The sequence below is a fragment of the Rhipicephalus microplus genome, chromosome 10 (genome assembly GCF_043290135.1).
Source record: "Rhipicephalus microplus isolate Deutch F79 chromosome 10, USDA_Rmic, whole genome shotgun sequence".
Classification (NCBI taxonomy): domain Eukaryota; kingdom Metazoa; phylum Arthropoda; class Arachnida; order Ixodida; family Ixodidae; genus Rhipicephalus; species Rhipicephalus microplus.
This window is the reverse complement of record NC_134709.1, coordinates 86148973-86169735: the sequence shown is the minus strand read 5'-3', so window position 1 is coordinate 86169735 and position 20763 is coordinate 86148973.

Sequence of the window (20763 nt, the reverse complement as noted above, 5' to 3'; positions counted from 1 at the left end):
AAAAAAAAACACAGCTTACACTGAGTAACACACGGTTAGTTCTCAGCACAGCTGCGGGCCACATTTCGGCAGTTATTGAGGACTCTCCGTACACAGTGCTTGGCCGGTCATTGGGCGCGGGCCAGTTCACGGTGATAAAAGTTTTCAATGACAAATGGAAAACCTCGACAAAAACAGGAGACGTTCGGTGGATTTCACGGATGACGGGCTGTCGCATCCGCGATGTCCTCTCTAAGACGGCCGCTCGCCAACCAGGGAATGCACCGCCCACGAACTTCTCTAACCATCTCCCAATTTTTACTTTTATCTCTATCTCCTTGACTCCCTTCTTATTCCTGAAAGCCGTGTGCTCATATTTGGGTGCACGTTAAAGAAACCCCAGGTGGTCAAAATTTTCGGAGCCCTCCACTATACTGTGTCTCTCATAATCATGCGGTAGTTTTGGAACGTTAAATCCCACATATCGATCAATCAATCCCTCCTTATTATTTCCTTTGTGAACTTCCGCTGAAGTATCGCACTTTGAGGCAGACAGTTGCCGTGTTCAATTTTCCCATATCCTCCTTTAAGAATCACTACCCCCTCCCCCACATTAATGACCCTGCTGTAAAATAAACTGACTTTTTCATCACCATAGCTAGCGATGGAGGTGAAAATGCTCGAGGCCCGTGTGCCCGTTACATAACCCCAGGTGGTCAAAATTTCCGGAGCCCTTCATTGGGGGCGCCTCTCGTAAGCATATATATAGAAGTTTCGGAACGTTAAACACCCACACTTATTATCACAGTTATAGGGTGTGTAGAACATTACGAGTCTCACATATGTCTACCATACATTAAAAGCAGGCACTGCTGTCATAATACCAAGAATGCGCGGTATCGTGCGCTATTGGTATTCCATATTCGTGTGAAAATCCGGGTCGCTTTTCCTTCCCAATGGGGGCCTACTTTAGAGCGCACGCACGGTGCTCCATTCACTCGCTCCACGCTCCAAAAAGACAGCTTCGAACATATCTCGTGCTTGCCGAACCCTTCCTCGCTGCTTTTACACAACCCACCTGTAGAGCCTGAATATGGGGCGACAGCGTAGGACGGTGGCCACCGATCGGTCGGCATCTGTCGCCGGCGCGTACCGCTGATTACTGTTTTCGAGACGCCGCCGAATGATGACAGATTTCCCCCCCACAACCTTCAACCGATTCCGCGGAGCCCAACCGTGGACGGCGCGCGCGTGACTATCATCTCGTTCGGATACAAGCCGGCGCTTTTGTTCGAAAAACGGGCTCTTCTATTACTTTGTGGACCCACCCTCTGCTTCGACAACAATCTGTAGTGTTGGCTGCTTCTACACGTGCGTGCGTATGTGTGGCCTGTCGCGGAAAGGGGGCAGCATAGTTCGAGTGCGTTCCGCAGGGGGGAGCCTATATCGTCAGCTATGATTCTGCAGGCGTGGCTTTAGGCCTTATAGAACTGAGTGTCCCTCTTTGGCTCGCTTTTTCCTACATCTTGCCGGCCCGTTCTGTAATATATGTCATCCCGTGCTCGTCTGTGCCTGATACTCCATTACCCCCTTCCCGCCTCATCACTCCAGACACCCCTAACTCGCGAACAGACGCGCTTCTTTTCGTGTGTTCTTACGCGGCCGACAGTCAAATAACCGATATACTTAAGTGGACGTCTTCCGGAGACGGATCCTGAAAGTTTCTTAGGCGGGTTATTGTTTGTTCTTTGTTAGTTGCTTCTTCGATGTTTCATCGACGTTGAAGGGAAGGAGAGAGAAGGATAAGAGGGGATGGAGTGTCGATCGTTCGACACGAGAAGCGGCAGTGAGTCGTGTCCGAGTAGCATTGAAGAACCAACCCCTTTAGGGGTAGAATTTCAGAGGACAAGATGGGGCGTTGCAATGGATGGGATCTGTTCAACCGTGACCACCAATGGCGGCATATCTGTTCGTGAAACGTCCGCGTTCTTAGTTTTTGCGACGTCTATCGTCGGAGTCTGCGGAATGCTACCGTCTTCTGTGCGCCTCCATTTGCAGATTTATGAAACTGACATGCAATTAAGGGGCTTCATTGATTGTGCATATGCAGAAAACGAGCCCCACGGACAATTCAACTGCCTTCGCATTCGCATATTGCAATAAGGGGGATTTTTTTTCGGGGAAGAGGGGGGGGGGGGCTTGTTTTTTTTTTTAGGACAAGACCAAGCAAATCAAGCGGAAAAATATGCCACGGAAACAATATGAGGATTTAATTGTTGTCATTAGAAGTAGTGTCTGTATTATGAACCGAAACGAATGGAATGCGGAATCCAAATCATCCTTTCCGTCGGCAGGATCTGAGCCCACAACCTTTCAATAATTTAAAAGTATTTTGCGTAAGGATTGATGAGTCTGAGACTACTTACGAGGGTGTCGATGCGTCGTGGAGGTTTCCGTCTCCGAGTCATAAGCTTTTTATGACACTACAGCGTTAAACTAGAAATTCAGAAGAGCGAGAGACACGCAAAACAGGCGCTTGTGAATGTATGGATTGACAACCCCACCAATTCGAAGAAGCGCACTGCAGGTTCTGAATACATTGGAGCCAGCCCTTGCAAGCCTTCATTAAAATCACGGATTACAGTCTACTTCATCTAAGACAGCCGAAGTCGAACCATATACTCTGTGAAAGTTCGCAGTCTTATGAGCTTCTGCGAAGTGTGGTGGACGCTGCTATAAATGCAAGTCTTGAGTTTGAGTTTATTTAATCACGTGACAAATATACGAAAAACACATTATATGCGTGGTTTGGAGCGAAGGGAAAAAGCTGCATGTCGCAGCTTGACTGGCTCCTTCATCTAGTGTATTACTTTCCTTCTCTTTCCTTCTTGCCTGTATATTCATCCGCTCCCCTTTCCCCTTTCTCCCACATAGGGTAACAAACTGGGCGCAATATAACCTCCCTGCATTTCTTTTGTCTTTCGCTCTTTCCTCTCTGGTCTCGCGCTCAAATAGTCGCTCAAATAGTCAAAAAAATTACGCACGTTGCTGCCGAATTCATACTTTTTCTGTCGTGAACGACGATGCTCCTTATCTTTGCGGAGCAGTTCAAGAGGCTGCCCGTCTTTGTCTTGAAGGAGAGGTTTAGCAAATTATGGTGCCCAAATAAACTCTATATAAATGAAACTGTGTACTTGGGGAGTGTATCTGCTACACAATAGAATCGTTATCTAGTTCGAGCACTTTCCTCGCTCAAGATCATCACGGTTCCGGCAGTTCATGGTTGTGAACAGCGCACGTGTTATCAATGTGACATAGCATTCCCGACGGGAATGTGGTAAGCGCCGAGTTTTCAATAAAGAGAATGCGAGCAAGTCAGATGACGATTATTGTTTTGTTGCATAACTACTTCCAGAATACTTCTTTTTTTTTTTTAGAGCGTACGCTACCGCATGACGGTACCACTCATTCCTTCCCTGCCGTCGACCTTTTGCCGGTGAACTCACCCAAACAACAAGAAAGCTTTTCTTGAAAAAAAAAAAACAACAAAAAAAAAAACATGTGTGATCCCCCGTTATAAGAATTGGTAAAGTACGAAAGTAAAGAGTATATCTACAGAAGCAGTTTAATGTTTACTCGACCTTGATACGGGAGAGCTAGTGCAATGTCTCTTGATGTTGCACACCTAAGCATCACTTTACGTCTGTGCATCCACGTTGCCGCTCAGTCACACATCTCCATTCATACGACTAACGTCCATCATTAATGATTAAACAAACCTTTGTGGCATGTATGATTGTGGTTTATAGCTGTAGTAGTTAACGGTGAGAGCGGAACCGGGGAAAGCGATGTGACAGCCAGAAGAGCGTGACTGCTTGGACGGCGAAATTCGGCTAAGGTCGCCTACCTGCGGCACGTTGGAATTATTGAACACCGCTGCCTGATGTACTGTACTTGTCTTCGCCATAGACCCATGTCATACCATACCAGTTTCGTAAAATGTCATGTGAACGAAACCGCCAAACAGCAACACCACGGTATGTAGATCCGGACATTCATGACCTATGTGTCATGATTTTCAAGCTATGACTAGTCACTGAAGCTCTTCGTACGGTCATGTTATGCCATACCAATTTTGGCAGGGGTACCATTGTCGAGACGGCCAGGAGAGCTAAAAGTCGTAGGCGGATAGATAGATAGATAGATAGATAGATAGATAGATAGATAGATAGATAGATAGATAGATAGATAGATAGATAGATAGATAGATAGATAGATAGATAGATAGATAGATAGATAGATACGCTCAAAGTCGCCGGAGTTCGCTAAGAATTCTTTGCATTTAAAAGAGGTGAAGTTGCTGAGGAAGAGGGAAATGCCACCGGCCCCCGCCAATGACACCTTAGATAATTTCACGCCTGCTCCCTGTGTCGGCCAAGAGCTCTGACGTCACTCCGTTTTGACCAGTGTGTTTCGCTGCACAGACGTGCGTTCGCTTGCTCTCGTCGCCCGACAGACATGGATTGCCAAGCCCGACAAAAGTTTTCGTGGCGTGCTAGTGTTCGCTTTGGTGACTTGAGAAGACCATCTTTTTCTGGGTCCGTGAACTGCAGCGTGGATATGTGATACCTTTTGTGCACTGGATATTCGCAATCTGTACGACTGGAAATCCGAATGGTTGGGCGATACTGCGTGCCGAGTTCGGTTGCGGCAAAGGCACCGATGCTGCGAATGTTTTCGTTTTCTAAGGACAACCGAAGAACGAAACGGGAGCGTGTCGTTCGTCAGTGTGACGTCGACATTCGTTTTCTTTATGATCTGAAGGTACGTCTGTCCCCATCACCCCTGTGCACGTTCCGTTCTTGCTCCAAAATAAAGGTGACATGTGTGTTTCTGACTTGTTGGCGTATATAGGCTGTGGCATTACAATATTAAACGCGTGTAGCATAACATATTTACAACAAACGTCTTTCCTTCAGGGTCAGTAAATATTTTGCGACAGGCGATTAGCGCCGCGGACTTGTATTACCAGTGTTCACTTGGTTGATAAAAATGGAAGGAATGCTGTTGCATTACTTGGTGCATCGGTTTTGTGCATAGTATTTTCTTGCCGTTGTTCATATCACGTTATTGGAGTATTATTGCGGTAAGCACCTTAGTCTAATATGTTTCCTTGAAATTTAGATGCGTGTAGACACTTACGGTAAAACACTTTCTTAATTGGTTTTCAGGTGTGTAATTTCTACTTCAAGCTAAAATAATTAAGAACCAGTACCAGAATATACCGATCCAAGAACTGGCAGTGCAGTAGAGAAGCGTCCACGGGGGCTACATGGTTTAATATAGACCCAGTAATAACAGGTTTTCTGGGCCCTAAGGTTTATGGTAGAGTATAAGCACCACTGCGAGAAAGGCCAAAGCAAAAGAGGAAACGCCGCTTCTTGCGTCGGTCACAAGAGATTTTCGTGAGACTAAATATTTTCTTTTTTTCTTGCAATGGGCATCGCCCTGATATTGCACGGAATAACATACTTGTGGCAGCAGCACACACTCTCCTCAATAACTACGTGTTTATGAAGACAGATGTTGGAAAGAGTACAAATAAAACTGCAGAAAGTTTGCAAATGAGTTAGGAATGGTTTCTCGATCTGCATGCTCTAGATAGTAGGTGTGTTCGTGCGCGTGTGTAAGTAAATAAAGAATGAAATAAAATTACTGTATTTATTTCGTTAATTTGTTAGTGCATCAAATTTCGCTCTTATAGATGGACCACCCGTTCGATATCGTCAATCTTTGGCTTTTTTGTGTGTAATGAAGAAGTAGTCGGAGTGCAGGCCATTGCGCCGGAGCACACGATGGCCTGGGCAGCCATAGATGGTGGGCTTGTGGCAGATGCAGTGTATATGGCGGCAGGTAGAGTCCAGCTTCGCAACTCCAGGATTGCAAGGAGACCCAGCAAACTCCACCAAATTTAATATAGAGCAGAGACAGTGACAACTGTTATTTGAGACCAGGTAGGAGCGTAGGCCTAGCCAGCGAAAGCAGCGACAACGTCTGGGCCGAGCGTCTCGTGCTTAGCACTGACGATGTGTTTGCCGAGCTTTGCATGACCAACTACTTCTTCGTTACAAGTGGAAGAAATGGCTCGCAGGTGAGTCTCCAAATGCTTTAAAGCGCAATACATTACTTACCCCAGTGCCTTTTTTGACCCAAAAGGCAGAATAAAGCTGCTAAGCATGTAAAACTCGCCGTGACCGCTTCGTCTTTTAACGGGAGACGATTGTGGCAATGGATTCACAGACTCCCGTACACGCGCTCACTCGGGCAAAATAAGTGACGTCACGGCGGCAGTGAGCATGCCTGATAATCTTGTGTAGGTGGCATTTCCCCGGCGTTTTGTCCACAATTTGTACACAATTAGAGCTTAGTTGCCCGTACTTTTTGTATCATTTCATTAAAACCGACAGAGAGTTCAAGTGTGTGCGTCAAGGAAAGTTCGACGTACTTTGGAAGGCACTGAAACTGCACCTATGCTGCTGTGGTTCAATTAACTACAGTGTACTCGGGAAAGAAGAAAAAAAAATGTAGCACCATTTTTTTAAGTACTTTTGTGTAAACTATATAATAGATCATGAAGCAGAGGAAGGTGCAGGGCTCATTCATTCATTTGTGGGGTTTAACGTCCCAAAACCACCATATCATTATGAGAGACGCCGTAGTGGAGGGCTCCGGAAATTTCTACCACCTGGGGTTCTTTAACGTGCACCCAAATCTGAGCACACGGGCCTACAACATCTCCGTCTCCATCGGAAATGCAGCTGCCACAGCCGGGATTTGATCCCGCGGCCTGCGGGTCAGCAGTCGAGTACCTTAACCGCTAGACCACCATGGCGGGGCAAGGCGCAGGGCTTTCAAGTGCACTGTTTTAATTGTATTGTAGCGATCTACGATATAAGAACGATCTAAGTAAACTGGACGAAACGACAATTTGCCGCTGGCCGATAGTGAACTTTCAACCTTTGAACTACACGTCCGATGCTCTAGTGATCCAGCTTCACTGGCGGTCGTTCTCTCGGGAACTTTACCGGGTTTGTATGTGTGAGCAAAACTGGGTGAGTGTTATGTAGCGCCACGCGTATCGATGCTCCAAGGCGCATTGAATGTGCCTATATAAAGTGGAAGTAAAACACGACGACGCGGCGGTGCCCCGTTTATATTACAGCGTTGGTGGTGCTCCATTCACCTAATGTGACTGCCTTACCCAAATCTATCTGTGTGACTACATTTGCAGATTACTGAAACCTACACGAAATTAAGCGGCTTCGTTAGCTGTGTATATGCACAAAAGAAGCCCCTCGGATAATTCCACTTATTTCGAATTCGCGGATTGAAAGAAGGGAATTTTTTTCTCGAGGGGCGCGATTCTCGGTCAGCCACAACCGAATGAATGTAACTGACAATTAGCACAAGGGAACCATAGAAACCATTAACTATTGTCTTCAGCAATACGATAGTCGTTATGACGTAAAGCGAAAGGAATAAAATATAAAGCAAATTCACCCTTACCGTCAGCCATCTCTGTCTTACTCTTCTTTCCTCTCCATCTTTTTCTTCCAATTACCTCCCCTTTCCCCCACCCCGACTTCATGGTAGCCAACCGAGCAAATGCTTATATGCCTTTCATGTCAATTTCTCTTTCTTCTCACCTTTTACCGGATTTAAACCAAGAACCTTATCAATATAAACAAGGATGGCTGTCACATAATTGCAGCACGTGTGGGTGCAGGCCAGAGTTTTCAGCCTGTACCATTGTCGCAAGAAGTAGGGATCGCACCACACGCGAGTTTATTGAAGCAGAAAAGACATGTTCATTTACAGACGATTGTGTTAGTCCTCCTTCTGTCGCGCTCACGGATAATGAAAAGTTGTTCCTTTGCTTGGCGGTGTGATGCACTTGCGCAATATCATTGTGTTTAGCTCGTCACTGGTGCAACTGGTGACTGTATAAAAGCGGAGACATTCGCAAGAAATAAATTGTTGCTAGATCAGCGTTTTGTCTCGTTTCTTCTAGCATCTTGACAGTACGGTGGTGTGGTCGGTAAGCCATGTCTCGTTAGTTGAGCTAAACGTTCTTATTTAGGGACGGCTTACTGTTCCCCCATAGTTGACTACCAAGTACTCAAAATCGCTAAACATTTTTTTTTCTAAACACATACCCCCCTGTCATATGCGCTGCTGAGCACTCCTTAGCTAAAATTATTCCGCGTAAGCGCTTCGGAGTCGGAGACTACTTACGCAGCGGTCGGTGCGTCATGGAGGCTTTCGGATTCGAGTCGGTCGTAAGCTTTTCAAAACATCTGAGTGCCTAAAAAGTCATGCTCCCGAACGAGAGAGATAGATAGGACAGGAGCTTGTGAATGTATGAACTGACAATCCCAACAGTGCAAATTCTGAACACCTTAAGTCATTTATAGCAAGCCCTCATCAACATCACGGATGGCTGTCTAGTTCATCTGAGACAGTCTAAGTCGACTCGCTTGCTGGATTCCGTGCTGAACGGTTGTGCCACCCGCGATCTCCAACGCCAGCGAAGCTCTCGTTGATCGGCCCGCCATCCGCGATCTTCTGACGCCGTGTAGCTCTCGCCGAGTGGTGCCCCGTCCTCGGACTCCTTCGACCGTGTCCCAATCTTTTTCTCTCTAAATCTTCACTTACCATTGTATCACTTTGAATCCCTCCTTATCCCATTCCCTCATGAGCTACTGCTGAGGTTTCACACTCTGATGCGGACAGTTACAGGGCTCACTTTTATCTTCTTTTCTCCTATTTTTGATTCACTGACTTCACAGTCCAACCGTAGCCGGTGACAGTTTGCAGTTTTATGACGTTCCGGATATGCGCGACGTACTCTGTTAAGCGTCCAAGCGTATTACTTGCCCCTTTCCTTCTCCCATTGCTTATTCTTTACCTCCGCTTTCCCGTCACTTTCGCGTAGGGTAACAAACCGCGTAGATCCTGGTCAACCTCCCGTACTTTTCTCTGCTTCTACTTTTTTTGTCGACCATTTTCAACCAAGCTAGCTGAATGTGATGCCGGAATCGTGCAAGAGTTCTATGAAGTCATAATTTAGTCACGAATTGTGGGGATCTGTGGCAGCATCACGTGATGGCGATCTCATTTAATCCCTTGTGATGACGCTGATGGGAGACGCTAGTCAATTCTCGCCTTTGATGAGAAATCTAGGTTTGCTTTAGCCTTAAAAGAAAGAGCAGATAACCATGTGGTGTGCGGTCTAGAAGGAACGTTGCCCCGCCGCGGTGGTCTAGTGGCTATGGTACTCGACTGCTGACCCGCAGGTCGCGGGTTCGTATCCCGGCTGCGGCGGCTGGATTTCCGATGAAGGTGGAAATGTTGTAGGCCCGTGTGCTCAGATTTGGTGAACGTTAAAGAACCCCAGGTGGTCGAAATTTCCGGAGCCCTCCATTACGGCGTCTCTCATAATCATATGGTGGTTTTGGGACGTTAAACCCCGCATATCAATCAATCAAGGAACGCAGCATCCCAGCACGAAACATAACAACGTTTATTAACGTGTTAGCAGCAGCGAGGCGAACCCACCGACGCTGCGCTCGGACTGTTACATAATGAATCGAGCTTGCAGCCCAGTTTTGTGGGCACCGCCAGTGCCGTATGCCTCGGGCGATTATCGGCGCTGTGCTTTATCGAAGTGTGGTGCGCATACTGCAGCCGTGTCACGCCTCGCGATAAGATAGTGAGGTGGAGGCTGCGTTGAGAGCTGCGCAGATTTTGTCGCCCCAACCACAATGCGAAGACATCGGAAACACGTCCGAATGAATGCTATAAGCTCGACCAAGTTTCACTTGTGGTGGACCAGGATTTCGTTTTAGGGGCGAAGCTCTTTATAGCGACACCAGTTCGTCCCTCGTAGCCGTTGTAGTATGTAACAAGTATAACATTTTGACCTCCGAGGTGATGCCGGTGAGAGATTTCTTCTGTGCGTTGTTGAACAATAAAAAATAGTGCTCAATGTCAATGTACATGCCAATGGCTGCTAAGGGGGAATGAGAGACAGGAGCATTCGGCTTTTAGTTAATGCACACGCTGCAATCCCCATTAGCAGCCATTGGCATGTACATTGAGCACTATCTGACAAGAAAGGGTTGCTACGTTATACTCACTGGGTGTAACCTCCTTAGTTTTAGAAAGATTTAGCGAGCGTTGAGCCGGCGTGCCATGAATACAATGAACTAGTGTATACCATGAACTCGAGGTGGTTAAAGGTGGGAAGCAGATACGAAGCGCAAGTCGTAAGAAAGTAAAAGCCCAATTCTCCTGTCTCTCATTTCCCATTAGCATCCATCGGCATGTACATTGAGCACTATCTGACAGAAAAAGGTTGCTACGTTATACTCGCTGGGCGTAACCTCCTTGGTTTTAGAAAGGTTTAGCAAGCGTTGGCCCGCAGTGCCATGAATACAGTGAACTAGTATATACCATGAACTCGAGGTGGTTAAAGGTGGGAAGTAGACCCGAAGTGCAAGCCGTAAGAAAGTGTGCGTTTGCCACCTCTCGTTTAGTCCTTGGAATGTCCGCTGGATGGCGGTGCTTCTATATGGGGAGTATATGATGAAAAGATGCGAGATGGTGGTACTTGGAGTGTTGACTAAATGGACGAACGGACTCGCAGGCAGATGCATGGACGGACGCACGGATGGCTGCACGGACGGATGGACGCATGCATGGACGGACTCAGGGGTGGATGCATAGACGAACGCAGGGACGGACGCACAGATGGACGCATGGACAGTCACACAGACGGACGGAAGCAAGAACGAATGGACGGACGTATGCGTCGCCCCACTCTGCATCATTCACTCCGTGGATATGCTGCCATTTTTCTGGCTTGCTCAGTGTGGCACACGAAAGCAAGTGGCGTTTGTAGTCACAGTCTCTTCATAGTGTGTAATGCGCGTGCCTGTGGTGGTCGAGAATTTCAAATAAGGTTTCACGTTTCTTACGAAAAGCGGCCTTCTTGCTTTCACAGTCGGGAACAATTCAAATTTAAACGCATATTCTCATAGAAAAGTCGACAAGGCTACTTGCACCGTAATCGACTCAGAAATGAAAGAGCACTGTTTTGAAAGATCTTTTCAGTTGGCTTCACGGACGCGTTATTATGATTGCTTTTGGGGAAATGAATTCGGATGTGTTAAGGACAACGTACTCGGATAATTACATCCGAAGTCGTTTTCAGTAGTTGTAAAAACCAGCCGCATTGGATTGAATACTCTTATTAGGTCCTCCAAAACACATATCACTATGCCCTCACTGATCACAGATAAAAACACAGATCATGAGCCCTTGCTAACCAGTCGAGATTACGGATTGCTTGTGCGTCTTAACACTATATGTACACAATCTGGAATATATGTGCTGAGTTGTCGGCAGCACCGCTGTCGTAAACCCGTGCATGCGCAGATTACCTGATGAGATCGGTCTATTGTTGCTGCTACACTCGCGCTTTACTTTTCTTGGCAGTAAGGGGAAGGCTAAAGTTTCTAGAAATAACTATTATGTGATGTTTAACGTCCCAAAACCATCATATGATTAAGAGTGACGCAGAAACAACTATAGTATAGCACCATTCGTGTAAGTGTGCAGGTTGCACCTCCTCTCCCTAGTACTTGGTACATCCTTGGTAATCTAAGCGTCATCTTGTCTGTCGTCGGTCACGTGTTTTCTTTTGCTTCTACGACGACACGTGCTTACCCTGCCTTGTGCGCCGGGAGAGGGTACCCCTGTTCACGGCTGGGCTTGAGTGCACCTGCGCGCACTTCTTGCAGGTGCAGAGCCCGGCCGTGGCCTGTGCCCGTAGTTTCCCACTGGACGCTCTAGGGGCGCTGCTCCAGCTGCTGAGAGAGGAGGCAGGTGCGAAGGGGCACAGTCGGCGCTACTTTAGTTTATTTAGGAATTTTGGGGAAGGCTACGGTGCTTGTGAGGGTGTGCCCCTGCCGCAGAATACAATTCCGCGATTGCGTCTGTGTTTGTCTTGTGAAAGTAATACAAAACAGCATTAGTGTATTTTCTACGGGAGGCTGTTTACAAAGAGACGCAGCACGCATGAAAGAGGTATTCGTATTCGCTTTAGTTTATACAGTGTCCTTTCGCGTTTTCGCATGCGTGAAATCGTCGCACGTTTTATGTGCACCTCAGAGTCGAAATGGCTTCTTCGTCTTCGGGTGAGCTCTCGTCGCGCTCCTGCTCTTACGACGACTCGCTGAAGGAACTTGTGACGAATGTCCCTCGCAATGGATCGAGTGTCAGACGTGTAGCAGATTGTATGCGGTGTCATTTTGGGAACACGACCGTCATTCGATACACTAGCCGAACCGAACTACTTGGCGGAGGGTTACATGTACAGTAGCTCCATTCTCGCAGCTTTCCCTTGATAGCCAAGAAAAGTTGTTCACGATTATACCACCGCGTGAGGGCAGGGGCCGGCTGCCACTGCGGTCACTGCTGCGGATCGCCTGTGCCCGCGTCGCTGCCGCTAGGAGGCAGCACGCGGGCACAGGCGATACTGTGTCTTTTTTTTGCTCCAGCCACCACGTGGCTGAGGCCTGCGCGTAGACCGACCACGTGCATGCGCAGGTGCTGTGAAGTGTAGCGTATTTATGTAGTATTGTGGTTCTTTTTGGCTTAGACCAGTGTATTTTAGTACAGTTTTCTAACACGTGGGCATCGATAAACTGAGCTAGCCATGGTCAAAAAGACCGTAAAGTGTCCAGAGTGCGGGGTAGGGAGGAAGGTGGAAATTAGTGCGGAAGAGAAAGCAGAAGATGACGCCAAGTGTAGACAGTGCGAGTTCGAGGAGAAAATGAAAAATATGATGGCGGTCCAGAGTGGGCTCATGGAGAAAATCGCAGAGCTGGAGAATGCATTGGCGAAGGAGCGAGAGAAAACGTCAGCCATGGAGGAAAGGCTCCGGGCAGCCGAGAAGGGCCTATCGAAGGTCGTGAAGGGGAACGAAGACGCAGGTGACGGCGGAAGCATTATGGCGACGACCCCCCGTGCGGGAGAGATGAGGGAAACAGGCATGACAAAGGCAGATACATTGGCCACAGGGCCCAGCTACCGGGAAGTAGTTTTGAGGGAGGGAGGGAGCAAACCAGCAGCCGTGACTCACGCTAGTCACCTAGTCAGCAGCCAGGTGCAGGTTTCAGAAGGAATGTCTGAACAGGTCATCATCGCCGGTGACTCAAATTTAGTCCGATGCGCAGCGGCAATCAAAGAAAGGGTGAAAGGCGACAAGAGAGTTGCGATAGGGACGTTCCCAGGACAAACGCTGGGGACAGTAATGAGGCAAGCAGGTGAGCAACTCGCAGCTAAAGCTAACAATCGTAACCTCGTTGTAATTGCGGGAGGGTTAAATGACGTCCTGAAAAAAAGATCGTCAGGACTAGCGACGACCTTGGCGAAAGGGGTGGATGACATGCGCACCGTGTCCCCCCAGGTGCAAATTGTAGTATGCACAGTACCGGAAGTACCAGTACGCAACGTCAACCTGCAAAGAGCGGTTGTCGACGCAAACAAAGAGATATGGCGAATTAGTCGAGAGAAGGGTTTCGAGGTAGTGGATTTAAACAGGGAAGTGCACAGGTGGGGTGGATTCCAAAGAGACAAGATTCATTTCGATAAGAGGCTTGGACACGAGGTGGGCTGGCGACTGGCAGGACACGCAGTAGCTTTTTTGGGGGGCTCACGGGCCCTTCGGAGTCCGGGGTAGCTCGTAACAGGGAAAACAACCAGGAGGACGCTTTGACAGGTAGAATTGCGAAAAACCAGAAAAAAGGTAAAAGAAAAAGGAAAAAGGCGCGTGTTGCAATTAGTTACATAAACATGCAGGGTGGCAGAAAGAAGGCAAAATGGTTAGAGATTGAGGAGCAGTTAAACAAAGAACAGATAGGCGTGTATGCGGTTACAGAAACACACCTTAGAGACTTGGAAGAGCCACCACATATTAAAAATTATGTTTGGGAAGGGTGTAACAGGACCATATCGGAAAGGAAAGGTGGGGGTGTAGGAATGCTAATTCACCGCGGAGCCAAATGGGTTAGAGTGAAACAGACGTGTTCAGAGCACCTCTGGGTTCTGGGCACAGTAGGTGGAAAGGAAACGTGGCTAGGGGTAGCCTACTTGTGGACGGGGAATAACTGCAGAGAAAAGAATCAGGAGATAGTGGATTGCATGAGTGCGGATATTAAGGAATTTGGTAATGGGGCCGAAATCATCCTTCTAGGGGACATGAATGCCCACATACATGACCTTGACGGATATTCAGACTCCAATGGGAAGTTATTACTAGATCTTTGCGAGCAACATAGTCTGGAGATAGTTAACACGGGGCCTAAATGTGACGGCCAGATCACATGGGAAGTCGGAAACAAGCAATCAAGTATTGATTATTGTCTCATGACTGAAGGAATTTACCACAAACTGACAGACATGAGGATAGACGAGGAAGGCATTAACAGCTTGGGTAGTGATCATAAACGAATAACATTACAAATGGGATACGAAACTAAAAATATGAGCATGGAATCAAAGTCTGGCAGCTCGTATTTAAATGACAAACAAATAATAAATATAGCCGCAAGAGTCGAGGAAGAAGTAGGCGAAATACCAGGCAAGGACTGGGAGTATAGTGAGCTGTTACATCTAATGACGAAGGAGATAGGGAAAGAGAAGAAAACTGTCTGCTGGAAAGGAAAAAGGAAGCCAAAAAGTTGGTGGAACAAGGAAATCCGGGAGGCGATCGAGAAGCGACGCGAAGCATCACGGGAGCATAGAAAGGCAAAAAAGGAGAAGCGGCCGCAGGACGAAGTCAAAAAAAATATGGGAAATATATTTGGAGAAAAAATCCCTTGTACAGAAATTGGTAGAGGCAAAAATTAAAGGTGAAAGTGAACGCTGGATGACAGAGATACACGAAAAAAAGGAGGCCGCGCCTAGGATTTTTTGGAGCCACATAAAGGCGCTAGGTAGGAAGTCTGTCACAACGCAACAACATATTCTAGATGAAGGAGGAAATCAATTGGAAGGGTACGAAGCGCTAGGTTACATCCAAAAGGTAACAGCCGATTCGTTTCAAAAGAGCGTCCAGGGGATCTCCCCGGTGAGTAAAAGTGTGGCGGAGAAAGCAACAGAGGAAGAGCTAGTACTTGATAATTTCAACTGGAAAAAGGCCGAAGGAAAAATTCCAAAGCGCACTGCCGCGGGTTTAGATGGGATTCCCGTTAGCCTCATTAACGAACTAGGACATAACACTAAAGAAGCATTGTTAAAAGCAGTAGAAAAAAGCTTAAAGGACGGACAAATACCGGACAGTTGGCGACAAAGTAGAATGAACTTAATCTATAAAGGCAAGGGAGAAAAGGACAAGATTCGCTCGTATAGACCACTAACCATTACGTCGGTACTATACAGGTTGGCGATGCAAGCAGTAAAAATGAAAATAGAAACATGGGCCGAACATAACGATATTTTGGGAGAACTTCAGAACGGATTTCGAGTCGACAGGCGGTTAGACGATAACCTGTTTGTTCTCACTCAGTGTATAGAAATATCTAAAATAGAGAATAGGCCCTTGTACGTGGCTTTTCTAGACATCACTGGGGCATACGACAACGTTAATCAGGAAATTTTGTGGGATATATTGAAAGGAATGGGCATGGGCGACGACTGTATACAGCTTTTGAGGGAGATATACCGAGAAAATACAGTTTGCATAGAGTGGGAAGGAATGCGTAGCAAAGAGAACGTTGAGGTTAGCAGGGGTCTGAGACAGGGATGTCCTTTGTCCCCACTGTTATTCATGCTGTACATGGTGAGTATGGAAAAAGCGCTAGAAGGTAGCAACATTGGTTTTAATCTGTCACACAAACAGGGCGGCATGATGATTGAGCAGAAGCTTCCAGGTTTATTTTATGCTATCGTCTTATTTGCGGACAGTCGAGATGATATACAGCAGCTGGCGAATATATGCGGAAGGGAAGGTGAAGCTCTTGGACTAGGATTCAGTGTAACGAAGTGTGGTTTGATGGTATTCAATGATCCCTGTGATCAGACGGTGTCCATACAAGGCCAAGAAATACCGAGGGTAAGTGAATACAAGTACCTTGGAGTATGGGTAAATGAGAGTGATAGATACATGGAGGTACAGGAAAAAGACTCGGCAGCAAAAGGAAAGAGGAATGCGGCAATAATGAAGCACAGAGCGTTGTGGGGATACAATAGGTATGAGGTGCTTCGAGGTCTGTGGAAGGGTGTAATGGTTCCAGGGCTTACTTTTGGGAACTCAGTGGTGTGCATGAGGGCAGAGGTGCAATCGGGAATGGATGTAAATCAAAGGACTGTGGGACGCCTCGCGTTGGGTGCTCACGGGAAGACGACAAACGAGGCTGTAAAGGGCGATATGGGGTGGGCAGGTTTTGAGGCGAGGGAAGCGCAGAGCAAAATAAGGTTCGAAGAAAGGCTAAGAAATATGAAGGAGAGTAGATGGGCAGAGAAGGTGTTCCGTTATTTGTATAGGAAGAGCGTGGACACACAGTGGAGAAAAAGAACTAGAAGACTCACTAGTAAATATACGGCTGGTATTGTGAGCCATATGTCAACAAAGAGCGTTAAGGGAAAAGTCAGGGAGGCGGAGAGGATTTACTGGATGGCAGCTATGGAGAAAAAACCGGCTTTGAGTAACTACCGAAAGGGCAAAAATGAAATAAGGAGGGAGGCATTTTACGATAATTCAAGGGGAAGCGCTTTACTGTTTGAAGCGAGATCGGGTTGCCTTAGAACGCGTAGTTATAAAGCAAGATTCAGTAAAGAAGAAGAACAATGCACATGCTGCGGGAAAGATAAGGAAACGGCGGAGCATGTTCTGATTGAATGTGGAGATATCCACCCAGGTGTACGTTTGGGCACGAGCCTACAGGAAGCCTTGGGTTTTAGGGACAACAATGGAAAGTGAACACACCCGCGATTGAAATAAGTAAGAGACGGTTAGAGTATTGGTGGCAGAAAATTAGAGAGAAAGGACAAAAATAAATATTGGAAAAATGAAATATGGACAGTGTGCCGTAAATGGCAGAGAACTTAAGCTGAAAATTTACCTTTTTTCCATTAAGATAGAATTTATCGAAGTAGAGGCATTAGGCCAACATAAAAAAAGGAAAAAAAGGTTTTTTTTTTTTGTCGAGCCTGGTGGCATACTTGTCACCACCCCGTTATAAAGGGGACGCTCATAGCATCCATCCATCCATCCAGCACTCACCAGTGACGAGTAGAGATGCTGTATATGCTATACCTCTATGCTCCCGTAGGGCGCATATACAGTAACTCCAGCGACGAGCAGCCTGACCAGCTTTGGGAGCTAGAACGGAACAATTCTTAGAACAGTTACGTTCTCGCGAGGAACAGAACAGTTTTGTTCTAGCCTTGAGGAACAGAACAGTTCCTAGAACAGCCGTGTTCTAGCCTTGAGGAAGGCAAATCCGCTTGTCGAAACATCGGCTTGACACAGCCTCTGCGGATTTTTTTCATTGCAAGCTTCCATCTTCCCTTTCCTGCCATTTCCTTTTTGATCAGCGGGAAGCTGTAGAACATATAGCTAAATGTAAACGATCTATCTCTATTTTAAATGCGAAGCATTTCTTAGCGAGCTTCGGCGGCTTTGAGCGTATCTATCTATCTATCTATCTATCTATCTATCTATCTATCTATCTATCTATCTATCTATCTATCTATCTATCTATCTATCTATCTATCTATCTATCTATCTATCTATCTATCTATCTATCTATCTATCTATCTATCTATCTGTCTGTCTGTCTGTCTGTCTGTCTGTCTGTCTGTCTGTCTGTCTGTCTGTCTGTCTGTCTGTCTATCTATCTATCTATCTATCTATCTATCTATCTATCTATCTATCTATCTATCTATCTATCTATCTATCTATCTATCTATCTATCTATCTATCTATCTATCTAGCCATCTATCTATCTATCTATCTATCTATCTATCTATCTATCTATCTATCTATCTATCTATCTATCTATCTATCTATCTATCTATCTATCTATCTATCTATCTATCTATCTAATCTATCTATATTTCTTATCTATCTATCTATCTATCTATCTATCTATCTATCTATCTATCTATCTATCTATCTATCTATCTATCTATCTATCTATCTATCTATCTATCTGTCTGTCTGTCTGTCTGTCTGTCTGTCTGTCTATCTATCTATCTATCTATCTATCTATCTATCTATCTATCTATCTATCTATCTATCTATCTATCTATCTATCTATCTGTCTGTCTATCTGTCTGTCTGTCTGTCTGTCTGTCTGTCTGTCCGTCTATCTATCTATCTATCTATCTATCTATCTATCTATCTATCTATCTATCTATCTATCTATCTATCTATCTATCTATCTATCTATCTATCTATCTATCTATCTATCTATCTATCTATCTATCTATCTATCTATCTATCTGTCTGTCTATCTATCTATCTATCTATCTATCTATCTATCTATCTATCTATCTATCTATCTATCTATCTATCTATCTATCTATCTATCTATCTATCTATCTATCTAGCCATCTATCTAGCCGCTTACGACTTTCAGCTCTCCTAGCCATTTTGATAATGGCATCTATACCAAACTTGGTATGGCATAAAATGACCGTATGAAGAACGTATTTGACTAGTCATAAATGAGAATCATGACTTGTATATCATGAATGCCATAATTTACATTTCATGGTTCTGCAGCTTTTGCGGTGGTTTCGTTCACATGGCATGTTGCAAAACTGGTATGGTATGACATGATTCCATGGCGGGCAAACACAAGCGACAGACCCTAACATGAAAATCATGACATGCGTGTCTTGTAACAAATTGACTACATGCCACGCTCATGATGCGCTCACGGCCGTTTCACTAGCGTCACATATACCAAATTTGGTATTACAGTACGTGAATAGATGACGAATATGTGACTGGTGCAAAAATGATAATCAAGATATGCGTGTCATGTAACAACGTGACTACATGCTACGCTCATGATGCGCTGGCGGCCATTTCGCTAGCTTCATTTATAACAAATTTGGTATTACGGGACGTAAATAGATGACGAAGGTATGGTACTGATACAAACGTGAGAAACATGAGATGCGTGTCATGTAACAACGTGACTACATGCAACGCTCATGATCCCCTCGCGGCCGTTTCGCTAGCTTCACATGTACAAAACTCGGCATTACGCGACGCGAAAGGACGACATAGGTAAATAACATATCCAAACATAATAATCACGACATGCGTGTCATTTAACAGCATTACTACATGCCACACTCATGATGCGTTCGAGGCTGTTTCGCTAGTTTCACATATGCCAAATTTGGTATTACGTGACGTCAATGGATGACGAAAATGTGTGACTGATGCAAACATGATAATGATTAGATGCGTGTCATGTGACAACATGACTACATGCTACAGTCAAGGCGCCAATACACTTCAACGCTGGTGTTGCCACGCCACGCGCCGGTGCTGCCGTATACTCCTTGTGACTCCTTACGAGTATATCGTGTGATCGCGACTCTAGGTTATACATTTCTTTCGCCCTCTCGCTCTCTCCGTTTAGTGCAGCTTGTGCACCGGCATAAGATATACAGGTCCTCCTCATGAGCAAATTGCAGTACAGCTACTCAGCCAACTTATCGTACACAAGCCAACCCTTGTGTCAGTCTTGGGACGACTTTTTTTTTTAAGCGCTCCTCTTTGATGTCGATCGCCGTCGCACACCAATCACTGGATTCGGCCGAAATATTGCCTCGCAAAAAACTCTTCCTCAGCAGATCGTTACAAATGCGGGGGGCCCTCACGCTGTTAGCAACCTGGCACCTCCTGAATGTTTTTTTTTTTGTATCTTTGACTACTCGCCTCTGCTCTCCGGCCCAGATGTGAACAGAACCGGCATGACTCCCACTTTGAGGCAGAGTACGAACGCTCGAGCCGAACGTCAAACTCGTTGCGGGAACAAAACCGGAACAGGAGGAACCACGTGCCTACAGCAAAAATCAATTTTCTAGTAGAAGCCGTGTCGAAGCCAGGCCGACGCTTCCCACACTCTCAAACAAAATGGCCGACGCGCATGTGGAACATACCGCCAACAAGGGAATGCTCAGCTGGGCGAATTCTTGGCCGCAGGCGCGGCTTACGTCATCATCGCCGTCGCACCTTTCTCCGCAGGTCTCAGGTATAGGTTGACATTGGAGACGGCGTCATCTCAGCGCTTAAACAGGCACTATTTGACACGCTGACAAAGCTGCGCAGACACCAGACGACGGGATCACTTGACATGACGTCGCCATAACCAATACGTTGCTTGTGATCACCTGACCAGAGTCGCTCGCACTGCTCCGTTGAAAGGGCTCGGAGCATCTCAGAGAACTCCGCGGGAGAGGAAAGTGATCGAAAAGAACGATCAGAACGGGAGGTCCGCACTTTCTTTCGACCAGCCGAACACAATGCCACTGGCGAGAGCACTCTATAGTGCTTCGAAAGAACCAGCCCGTCGAAGATGGCATTAGATGCGAAGCGCCTTATCCGGTTTGTGTTAACAGTATACCGTGTACTGTAACCTCTATTTTCACCTGAGAAAGTTCGATATTGCGAACGGGTACTAAAGTTTTTTT